Source organism: Apodemus sylvaticus, chromosome 9 (assembly GCF_947179515.1).
Source record: "Apodemus sylvaticus chromosome 9, mApoSyl1.1, whole genome shotgun sequence".
Lineage (NCBI taxonomy): Eukaryota > Metazoa > Chordata > Mammalia > Rodentia > Muridae > Apodemus > Apodemus sylvaticus.
The window spans coordinates 2,465,299-2,477,954 of record NC_067480.1 but is presented as its reverse complement, the minus strand read 5'-3'; the positions used below and the strand labels follow the sequence as shown (position 1 = coordinate 2,477,954).

At 41.7% G+C, this 12,656-nt stretch overlaps 1 pseudogene; it reads right to left on the bottom strand.

The window, feature by feature from the left end:
* On the bottom strand, positions 1 to 137 carry LOC127693183 (uncharacterized; annotated as a pseudogene).
* Positions 138 to 12,656: the final 12,519 nt, after the last annotated feature.

The following is a 12,656-nucleotide window of genomic DNA, read 5'->3' as shown; positions in this document are numbered from 1 at the left end:
AGGGGATCTGACCCCCAAGGGCCCCTGCATGCATGCGATATACATAAACCCATGAAAATAAACACACATAGCATAAATAAGATAAGCAATAAATACACCTTTTACACTTGATCTTAGCCAAAAGGCCGAGAAGCAATAAATACACCTTTTAAAACATACTTTACGTAATCGGGCAAACCACTGACCCATTTTGCATGTGCCGTGGACCATGTATGCATGAGACTCAGAGAGCTGTAATAATATCTTGACACTCGCTCTCTTCCTGGGTGTCCATCTAACCTGTAGAAAGGTACAGAATTATTACATGCTTCCTCTGGCCACAGAGCAGGCTTCCCAAGCCTTTACCTGAAGAAGCCAGAAAAAGTTATACAAAGGCCCCAGTGTCTTCAAATGAGTCAATTGTTGATCCAAGATTTATTTTTTATTCTTTTGGAACATATTAATACACAGGCTAGGCCACTAGGTTTGCTATGCCAATCGCTTATCCTACAGAACATATTGGCTGAGCAGGAGCTGTGAGGATATAGAAAGGTGAGCCACATGGACACTTGCCCTCAGGAGGTTTAAACACTTAGCGGTGCGGTGAACGGAAGCCACATGTGTACAGGAAGACAGATGGGTGCTCTCAGAGACGCTGCCATTGCTGTTGGTGAGGATGTAGAAAAAGGTAGGAGCCAGGATTGTGAAAAGGCTCTGTGGGGTTGGATGCGCTCTCTCTGGGCTTCCGTAGCCAGTGAGTCTTGCTCATTTTGAAACCAAAAGGAAAAGTATTACCACCAGAAATCAATCAGCATCATGAGGGCACCCCAGAGAAGGCAAGCGTACTAGAAAAGTGGTTTAATAGGTACTTCCAGAAAAGGTGTCCAACAGAAGTCATTCTGTCATTATGATGGAATGAATTACTTCAAAAATTCATATATTGAAGCCCCAAACCCTAGCACCTCAGAACACGACAGTGTTTACAGATTAATTTCTTTAAAGAAATAAAGTAGAGGGACCATTGGATGGTTGGGAGATGTACAAGGGTTCACTGTGGTTACTACTGTTGCAGAGGATTCCGGGTTGATTCCTAGCACCCAGGTCAGGTGGATCACGACCACCTGCAAGTGTGGCTTGGGTGCAATCTGACATAACTGGCCTCCTGGGGCTCCTGCATTCACACGTACATGTCCATGCACACACACTGCACACACACGCAAACTGTGTAAGAAGAGATCCCCGTAAAAGCCAAGGAATCACCTCATCTGAACATTCTAACTGGACAAGCGGCTAGCTCTGAGACCCACTACCTGCTCTCCTGGAAGTCTGTCTACACAATCCAAAAATTGTGGGTCATAGAGACAAAAACCAAATACTACAGTTTCATGAGCAAAAACTCAGAAACCACTTGGGAAAAGATGTCTCATGTAAAAGCACATCAGAGGAGATTCTGCTGGTAAGAACAAGAACTGATGGAATAACAGAGAATCGTTTTTAAGGTAGTTGTGTTTAAATATGGAAAGAAGAAAGAAATGGAGCCTGTGAGCAGGAGCCAGTTGCCATAGAAACAAACAAATGCATTTGGAAAGGAACATCAGAAATATATTTACTGAAATGGAAGAAAACTTAATACAGAGTTGACCAGAGAACTAATTAGTGAATTAGAAAGTAAATGGAAGGAAATGGCTCATGAATCAGATTAGATACATAAAAAAAAAAGAAAACCATCGAAGATCATTTGAGAGACCTGGAGTCTAAAATGAGACATATCACGTCTTGAGGGATGGCTCTGGGTTAACAGCACTGGCTGTTCTTCTAGAGGAAGAAGGATCAGTTCTCCGCACCTACATGGCAAGTCACAATTTCCTGCAACTCCAGTTCCAGGGGGATCTGGTGCTCTCTTGGGAGCTTCTCATGTACCAGGCACAGTCATAGTGCACAGACACGCATGCAGGCAAAACATATAAAGCAAAAGGTAATAAATCATTTACACGAGACATATCAGTCTGGGCATGGTGGTGCACACCTTTGATTCCACCACTCAGGAGGCAGAGGCAGGTGGATTACTATGAGTTGGAAGTCAGCTTGATCTATACAGCAAGTTCCAAGCCAGGCAAAGCCATATAGTGGGACCCTGTCTCCAAAACACCAGTAATAATTATGATAAAATAATTATTAATAGTATTTATACCTTAATAATTAAATATTATAGTTATATCTATATATAAATATATAAATAATTAAAATTGATATTATTTATACCTTAATATTAATGATAAAGCATATCAATATAAACCCAAGCTGAATTTCAGAGAAGAGAATAAGAAGAATACAATATAATATTTTATCTTTGAATTTTTTAAATCGCATGTTAGGTGCCATTGTAATAGTTGAATGTTTTTATGATATTTTCCACGTGCGAATATTCTGGTTTCTGATATCTTTCTTTTAAAGAGAGAGAGAGAGAGAGAGAGAGAGAGAGAGTAAATGCCATGTGTACAGAGGTGTCTGGGGAAGTCTGAGGAGGGTGTTGGATTCTCTGGAGTTGGAGTCACAGGCTATGCTGCTTAGTTTGTTGAGGGGGGGTGTTGTTGGGTTTTGGTCAATTTGTCACAAGCCATTGCCACCTGGGAAGAAAGAATTTCAATTGAGGAAATGCCTGTATCAGATTATCTTGCAGGAAAGCCTGAGGGACGTTTTCTTAATTAAGGATTGATGTAAAGAGCCCAGCCCACCATGGGCGGTGCCACCACTAAGAAAGTGGTCCTGAGATGGATAAGAAAGTAGGCCAAGCAAGTCGTGGACAGCAATCCAGGGAGCAGCATTCCTCCAGAGCCTCTGCTTTCAGCTGCCTTCTGGTTCTGCCTCAAACTGCAGTCTTGGCTTCTTCTCTTGATGACAGACTGTCTACCTGTGAGTCAGGTAGACCTTTTCCTCCACAAGTTGCACAGCAATCAAAAGCAAAGTAGGCCACCTGACGTGGGTGTTGGAAACTAAAGTGAAGTCCTCTGGAAAAGCAGAGAATGCTCCTAATTGCTGAGCCATCTCTCCAGCCCCATTACAACATTCTGTCAATTTGTATGTCTCTGATTCTCTCTCGTCTTCTCAAAGCCTCTTTCTTCATTATCACCTAATATTAGATTTGCTTGGTCTCTTTTCTAGACTTTTAGACTTTATTAGCATCAGACACACACACACACACACATGCACGCACCACACACATATTAACAGGGAGAAGGGAGTTATTTATTCAACAGTATGATTCAGTTTCATGAGCAGGATAAAAAAGGAGAAAAAAATACCAGCTCAGTGGTTCTCAACCTGTGGGTAGCAACTCCTTGGGGTGAACGACTCTTTCCCAGGGGTCACATATCATATATCCTGCATACCAAATATTTACATTACAATTCATAACAGTAGCAAAATTTCAGCTACGAAGTAGCAATGAAAGTAATTTTATGGGAGGGGGTTATCACAACATGAGAAGGTATATTAAAGGGTCGCAGCGATAGGAAGGATGTGAGTCACTGTATTGGCACTACATGTGTGGATAAGGCAACCTTGAGAGCACACTGAAGCTCATGTGAGGAGCAGGTGTGTGGCCAGATCTTCCTCTTGATTCACTCTTTACCAGTCACGGCTTCAGTTAGAACAAGAGATAACAGCTCTATTCTGGGTGCTTAGTGGAGAAAAATGGATTGAAAGTAATTCCAATGAAAAAAGGGCATAAGGTTGGTCTTGCATCAAAAATTCAGGTGAGATTTGATGACAATCTAGACCATTGTTAGCAGTAGAGATAGAGAAAAACAGAAGAATTTGAGATAGAATTTGAGGTTAAAAATTTGTTAGTTCAGGGCTGGGGAGATAGCTCAGTCCTGATAGTGCTAACATTGCATGTGTAGTAGCACACACTTGTACTACAGCTTTGGGGACGTGGAGACAGGTGGATCCCTGAGACTAGCAAGCCTGAGACTAGCCAGCTAGGCTTGGCCAGCAAGTCTAGGTATTTAATGAAATTCAGGATAATGAGGGATCATGAATCAAAAAGAAAAGGCGGACAAGTCCTGAGGAACAGCACTCAAGGTCATCCTCAGGCCTCCACACGCTCACACACTAGTGTGTACACACTTACAGATCTGATGATGAACTGGACACAGGAATGAGGGAAAGGGAAGTGTTGTGTGGACTTCAAGTCATTTGATCTGCTTACTGTTGGCTCCAGGACTTGAGGCGTTAAAAAAAAGGAAGAGAAAATAATCTGGGGATGGAGGAACTCACACCTTCTGTTGAGTGTGTTGAATTTGAGATGCTCATTGGACATGTGGACAGGATAGAAGAGGCGTTAGATAGACATGGTTAGATAGTCCTTGTGTGTGGTGCACCATGTAATCCCAGTGCTTTAGAGACAGAGACAAAGAGGAGCACAAGCATTAGCCGTAAAGAGACCATGTCTCAGATTTTTCCTCAAAGTCATCGAGGGCCAGTAAGATGGAGAGGTGCTTGCCAACATTCCCGACAGCCTCAGTTCAAGTCCTGGAACCCACACATTTGAAAGAGAACAGACTCTGCAAGTTGTCCTTTGACCTCCACATATGTATCATGGTACACACATGCCTCCACCCAACACACAGCTGGTTAATTAACTAGCGTAAAGAAAATACAAAACAAAACACTGCAGCACAAATACTCCTGAGAGTTACGGGCTTTTAAGAAAAGACCATGTTTAGAGAAAAGGAAGCAAACAGAGAGCCTTATTACACACTGGTGTTTAGGGTGCTAAAAGAGAGGATGAGGAAGGAAGTCTCAGAAAGGCAAAAGAGCAAAATGTTTGTGTCCCCACTTTACCCCCAAATGGAGTGGCCAGCTGGGTCAAATGAAGGACGCTGTCCTTGAATTTAGTTGTCAGGAGCTTTGGTGAAGGTTTTCAAACATGGAGGTTGAAACCCTAGAGATGCATAGTTGAAGGCCATTGTCAGTTCATAGCCTGAATGGAGAGCAGAGATGAGGAGGGAGCTGAGGGGCCAGGGGCTGGGCGGGGAGGCATCTCTTTAGGGGCATAGGTATTAATAAGACCTATGCCCTCTGTAAACAGTGGGAGTACTGTGATTCTGTCCAGCACCCACTCCTTCCAAGTATCCAGTAAAGCATGACTCTTAAACTTGAAAGGTTAACCAAATATATTTATGTATAAGAAACTCCCAATTTCATAATGCCAATTTACAATGATAAAGTCTTATCCCAATATTTCTAACCTCTCCAAAACAGCAGAAATACATCTGAAGCCATCTGTATATCCTTGTCTCCCTCTCTGCTTCTCTAGTGCCCTTACTCTGCTCTGTGGTCCTCTGGGCCTCTCTCTCCCCTTAGCTCCTCCTCTCTCTCCTTCAATCACTGGCCTCTCGCTGCCTTATGTGAAAGGATAGGAAATATCTTGCAACATAAACAGGAAAAGGCAACCGTCACGGAGCAGGTGGCAATTATACTGTGCTTGGACAGGGACTAGGGTCTTCTATCTCTATGTGACAGAAAGGCAGGGAGCTAACACTGAGACAAGTGGAACGTTTCAATTTAACTGTATTTTTGTTTCAGATAGGATCTGACTATGTAGCCCAGCATGGCCTCAAACTCAAGCAGACTGGCCTTGAACTCCAGGGCCTCCAGTCCCAGTGCCTGACTGCTGAGATCATAGGCATATACCACTAGATGGTTTCTTAGGAATCATGATGCTAAGCCAACAGCCTAAAGTGAGGGATCAAAGGGAGATCAAGGATTTAGTTTTTGGTATTAAAAAGAGAAAAGGGTTTGGCGTAAGGACCTTGGAGAGAAGAAGACATAGCAGGGTTTCTAGGACATGCAAGGCTCATGAGAAGCTCCAGGGCCTGTGTTTTAGAGGAGGATCCTCAGCACAGCTGGGCAATTACAAAATATCCAGCTGCACAGGTGTTATTATGACGAAGACGGATTCTGGCAGGTGAGTACACAGAGAAAGAATGGGGAAACTTAACTGGGGAGAGCTGCAAAGAAATAATTATAGTACTGGGCCTCACAATTTCAGATTGGGAGTATTGCTACCAAATGCCCAACAAAAGCAACTTAAGGAGGAAGTATTCGGTCTGGCTTACAGCACCAGGAAAGATAGTCCATCATTCAGGAAGACGTGGCAGCAGGAACAAGAAGGGGCCAGCCACTGCGTCCACAGTCAGAGGCAGAGTCCGAAAGCCTATGCTCGGCTCACTTGCTTTCTATTCAGTTCAGGATTCTAGCACACAGACCGGTAGGTACCTCCCACATAGACAGTGAATCTTCTCACTTCTGCCTAGTCATGATACTCCGTCCCCTAACACACACACAAACACAGGCATGCCCAGAGATTTATTTCCACTGTGAATTTGATGCTCATCAATTTGACAATCAGTGTTTAACCACGGCCCTGGGTAGCACAGAGAGAAAATTATGTTGGGTGAACCTGAAGTCTGGAGGAAATAGAAACAATTTGAATTTTTGCAGGTATGTGAGTAGGCCAGAGGGTAGCATCCTGATCAGAGTGTGGAATACCTGGATTTGAAATTTCAGAGTCATCTTCCTCCCTCACCTCTATGTACATATCTGCAGAATAGGCGATAATTTATAGGATGAAGCAGGACATGGTGGCACCCACCTGTAATCCCAGCTCTTGGGAGGCAAGTTTGAGACCAGCCTGATCTACATGGTGAGCTCCAGACCAGCCAGGGTTACAAAGTGTAACTCTGTGTAGAAAACAACGGCAATTCATGGGATGAGATTCAGAAATGGCAAGAAAGAAGACAGCAGAATATCTCTACGGGCTCAGGTGCTTGATGCAAAACCTCGATAACCTGAGCTTCTTCCTCAGAACCCAAATAAATGCTTTAAAAGAAATGTCAAGAGTGGGGCATCATCACACCCAGAATATAGGCCTGCACTTCTGCATGGTTGGATGAAATCTCACTGTTCCACCATCTAGTTATTTTCTATTAAAATCTCTGCAGGAGTTAGTGGGGTGGCAAGCCTGTTATCCAGCACTGGAGAGACAGGCAGACAGATCTCTGAGTTCAAGGCTGGCCTAATCTACAGAGGGAATTCTAGGTCAGGTAGACTACACAGTGGGACCTGTCTCAAAAAAGAAGAAAGAGAAGGAATTAAAACTCAAACAAGAGAATGTGATAAAAACAATTTTGGTTTTCCAAAATAAAAATTGATTTGTTTCAACCAAATGCATGTGGATAGCTGTTCATCACTAATTTTAACTTTTTTACTTGCCCCATTTTTGCCTCAACTTCTGTGGCACACAGCCCTCCACTGAAGCAAATGTAATTCTTCAGAGCTTCCTGTTGAAATAGAATGTTAGATTCTCCCCCTAAGGAAACAGGTTCAAATATTTATTGTCACCCTTTTAAAAATAAATAAGCCTACTGGTAGAATAAAACAATTTTGTAAAAGGGAAATAAAAATTTGTATCAAAAAAATAAAATCATATGACTGTACCCTCAGACACAGAAGATTTTACATTAAACAGTTTAGCCTAATATAGTAGAAGGTGGTTTAATAATTATGTTCCTCACAATTTTATTTACACTACTACCACACAAAAGTCTATTTTGATATTAAAGAATAGGAGATTATTGAGAAAAACAAACAACCTTAGTAACCTGCTAAGGAAATGCTATTCAGTCCTGCTAATATGTCTGAGATCTTACCTGGTAAGTGAAGCCCTTGCTTTGCTTGTTTCTGTTGTGGGTTCTGCAGCTGCTACTATTAATGCTGTTTGGTTTGGTTTGGTTTTCTAAAGCCAAGTTTCTAATCTACTGTGAAGTTAAGGTGACCTTGAACTCCTGAACCTCTTGCCTGGACTTCTAAGTGCTGAGATTTTAGTGGTGAGCCACATATCCGCGCCCTTTGCTTTGTTTTTAACTCAGAAGTACACAAATAAATGTAGGTGACAAAAGAAGAAGGGGCTGTGTAATAGTCAACTGTTGAAGAATGAAATTATGGGAGGTGTTTTTGTTTTTGTTTTTGTTTTTGTTTACTTTGATATTTTGGGCTTTTCGGTGTTAGGGATTTTGTTTTTAAATGAACATGTTTCATGCCTGTAATCCCAGGAGTCCAGAAGCACAGTCAGGAAGATTATATGCCTGAGGACCATCTAGGGTTCATACAGAGTCCAAGGCTAGCGTGAGTTTGCTACCCTGAGTATACATAGCTATCAGGAAAATATCCAATTTCATTTTGTTTCCTATCTGTGCAAAATGTATCCATCAACCAGTCTCAAAATTCTGCCTTAATTCTTCACTAAACTGGGAAGATGGTTTAGGAGGACCTGAGTTCTGATTCCCCAATTTACATGTAAACACAGACACACAGAAAGAACATGAGGTATCTTTATTCCATACATGAGGTATGTCTTTTCATCTGCCTTTGTTCCTATGAAGAATTTGGCATTGCAGGTACAAACAGTAGGCCAAGAGCTGAGGAAGAACTCCATATGCTATGTTTAATGCAAAAAAAAAGGGGGGGGGGTTGGTTCTTCGGGGACTCTGTAGACATCAGCAGTTCTAGCATGAAGGGATGCAACCATGTGAGAAAACTGAGCCTGTTTAAAATAAAACAAACCAAAAAACAAAGGATGAGACCTGTTCATTTGGATTAATGCTGAATTCTGAGTGTCTCATTCAGACCATGTGCCCTCAAAACTTGTCTTAAAGGCAAAATATCTTTAGATAATCCTCCGGTCGCTAAATTCAAGGTCGTTCTTGCTATAACTAATCAAATAATGTGTCCGTTCTAAATTGTGGTTTTATTATTCCAGTTATGTCTTTTAACCTATCCAATGCCAAACATTACTGGTTCAATTCAACAACAAAAAGTTTTAAAAAAAATCCCCCCTCACTTTTTTTTCTAATTTGAATTTTAGGAACATTAACTAGGTAGACACTTGTGGGGGGGGGGGTGTCTCACAAGTTGGGATTGAATTACAAATGAAGTTGAGTTTTAACCTTTAAGCTGTAGTTAGTATAATGAGCTACTTGAGAGAGAAGCATTGAGGGCCTCCCACCAACCACTAGAAGCCAGAGCTCAGAGCCGGCCAGCCTGTACTGCTTATTCGTTCGTGTATTTGGTTTTATGTAACTTAATAACACTATGCTTGCTTATAAGATAAGCTTGTTAATAGCTTGGCTGTGGATAGCAATATGATTATAAAATGACAAATATACACACAAGTAGCCTTTCCAAATCAGACTGAAATCTACTTAGAACTGCGACTGGCCAGCATAATTGAGGTTAAATCATTTGAAATGTAAATAAATTATATCGAATAAAAAAAAATGCAAAAAAAAAAAAAAAAAAAAAGAACAGAACAGCAAGGGCTCCCTCTGTTTATATGGACGTAAGCTATTCAGGGTGTGCAGGTTGAATTTTGCCTGGCTCATCTGTTTTTCTTACTTTTCATGAGCACAGAGGAAAACTTTTAGAAAAGTAACGCAGGCCATAGCAGGATAAAAAACTGAGAGAGTATTTACTCAGGAAACTTATGTTATTATAAAATGCAAACCCGAATCTGCATTTTTATCTTGGCTGAAATTCAAGATACACATGAATAAAGACTAAGGATTTAAGCCAGGCAGTGGTGGCATATGCCTGTAATTTCAGCATTTGGGAGGCAGAGGCAGGTGCATTTCTGAGTTCTAGGCCAGCCTGGTCTACGGAATGAGTTCCAGGACAACCAGGGCTATACAGAGAAACCCTGTATCAGAAAAACAAAACAAAACAAACAAACAAAAAAAAAAAAGACTAAGGATTTAAGTGTAGTTAAATAGTAAACTATTGGTATGCTAAGTGAAAAGATAAAAATCCGCTATCTAAAGAGACAGAAGAAGTAACAATGAATCACTAGAGAATTTGTTTTTAATGTGTTTGTTACCTTACACTTGAAATCAATTGATAGTGCCAAGTGGCTAACAAACAGATGAAAGTGCTACTTAAGCATTTGATTTGACCTTGACAAGAAAAGGGCAAGCTTTTATAAGCAGCATGTTTAGGGATTTGTATCAATGGCAGATATTTTAGTGGGCTACAATTTATAAATTACTGATATATTCTGGATACCTCTACTATGTTTTACTACTCTGGAAATGAAAATTAAATTCCTGTGGTATGTTGACAAGGACCAACAAATGGGTCCGTGGGCACCGAGAAGGTTCTGCCCTCAGACACACCTCTAGGGCAGATAGCCAAAGGCCCAGCAAATGTCTGTGAAGAGCTACACAGACAAAGACCTTGAGAATAAAGGGCACTTTGGAAGCTGCCTTGAGGAGACACTGTTGTGGACAGTCTGGGAACTCTGAACAAAAACTTGGCTCCTCACACTTTTTCTCTGGGTCCTATTTTAGCTGTTTTTATGAACATATATAATGATTTTCTTTTGAACTAGAGGCCAGTTTTGAACCCTGGTTCTGTCAGATTTGTGAGTTTGGTGATTCTATCCTTATAGATTATTGTGCTTATCATAAAATGACTGAGAAAAATAGTATCTATAATTTCCAAGAACAAGAAGCATGAGCAGTTGGGTGCACTTGTGTCTGCAAACCTGCCTGAAAGGCCAGTGATTCTGAGAGCCCTTTCCTGCACTGAACAGTGTAGTTACTACCTCATTCTCATGAACAGTAAGCAAGCTCATGGCAACATCCAAAAAATGGCTGTGTCCTTAGATTAGACTGTAAGCCCACTGGGCAGATACTGTGTCTAATGTTTTGTGTGGTACCTATCACATTGTTAGAGTTCAATAAATATTCAATAACAACAACAAAGACAAGCAAGCAACAATAAGAAAATGCACAGTGGCACACACTTGTAACCAAGTGCTGTGGCAGCAGAGACCCTGGGGGCTCGCTGGCCGTCCTGGCTAGCTAAATCAGCAAGTTCCCAATTCAGTTAAGAGACTATGCCTCAAAAAATAAAATAAAATAAAAATAAGGTGGAGAGCAATAGAGGAAGGCGAGTATCTGGAACTCTTCAGAGATATCACAGCCTGAGGGAGCACGGTGTAAGCAGGATCTCAACTTGAACTCACCTGGTCTAGAGAATATACAGGTGAGTTTTGAGTTGCTGTCAGCTACTTTGAAGTTCTCACACAGCCCGGAGTCCATGGCAATCAGAGGTTTACCGCAATGTCTATCAGTTCCTTCAATTTCTAGTCTCCCTCCCATGTCTCTTCTTTCTTGATTATTCTATCTCTGTCCTCTGTCCTCTTCTACAGACTCTGTCCCTGCTTTTTTTGTGCCAGAGCATTAGAACTATCTACTGGAATAGGCCATTCATGGTCTTCAGATGGGACAGTCTGCACAGCTAACAAACCTCTCTCCTGCTCAGATTGTTAATGTCTGCAAGTCCAGAGAGGCAGAAGCAGAGAAAACACCTCCATATATACATACACTGCTTATCAAGTATAATATTTATGTTTAAATGTAATACAAAAAAGAGATGTTATTGTAAAACTGAATTTTTGTTAGAAAAAGTTGGAGTTCTGTTCCAGTTTCATTCCTGTTGCTGTGATAAAATATTCTGGCAAAAGGCAACTTTTAGAACTGGTTCATCCTAGACCATCCCTGCTGGAAATCACAATGACAGAAGCTTATAGCAGATAGTCACATTACACCCACAGTCAAAACAAAGAAATAACATGTAAGCTTGCTTCATTTTTCCACTCTTATATAGTTCAGAACCCCATGCCTGGGGAATGGTACTGCTGGCAGTAGGCTGAGTCTTCCCATACCAGTTCCCAGGTGATTCTCGGTTGTGTCTGCTTGAGAAGCAAAGCTAGCCATCACGGGTGCAGAGAGGTTGCTTCAGGCTTGGCTGTCGGGTCAGCTGAGAAGACACACTGTGCAGAGACTTCCTCTTGGTTTATTTCCTGCAAGAGTGCTGCTTTCCTGTACCTTTTTTGCTTATTTTATTAGATTTATTTGAGACCCCCCTCTTTGCAAAAAGCAGACATTCCATCCCTAAGTTCAGCCATAGAATGACTGGTAGAAGTCTGGCTTTTTGTTCGACTGTTCATGCATTGGGTAACGTCTTTCATGCATTGGGTAACGTCTTCTAATACAGAAACATTGCCTTCCACTTTCTGTTCTCTCCCTCCCCCAGCTGAACTTCATCACACAATCTGCTTTGGTCATTTTCTAGTTCCCTGAGTTACTGCCGTTTACTGCCTATTAGCCTCTGTTCCTTCCACTCTTGCTGGGCCTTGTAATGAGCACCTTTAAAGGCATGCCTACGCTTGCAGCCCAGGTCCACCTGGGTCGGCATTTCCTACCTATCTATTCATAGACTGTTCTCCTTAAAACACTCTCCTAGGATGCTTAGTGTAGCCCCATTTAGATCTTGGCTGCATTCCACAGGATAGGGTCCTTGCTCAGACAACCTAGAATAAATACTTAACTTATCCCTGCCGAATCCAACCTCAGGCAGTCAGTGGGTGGCCCATCTGCACAGTTTGCCCATTCAGCAAGCAGAAACCAGACCAGACCTGCTACTAATCCTCAAACCTTTGAAATCTGTTGCTCTGGAATTTATCGACTACATTTCCACAATAGAGGCCTTGTTAAGGGGCTAGTTTGGGGGCTTGAGCAACTCCAGGCAAATCTGTTAGTGCAGCAAAAGCA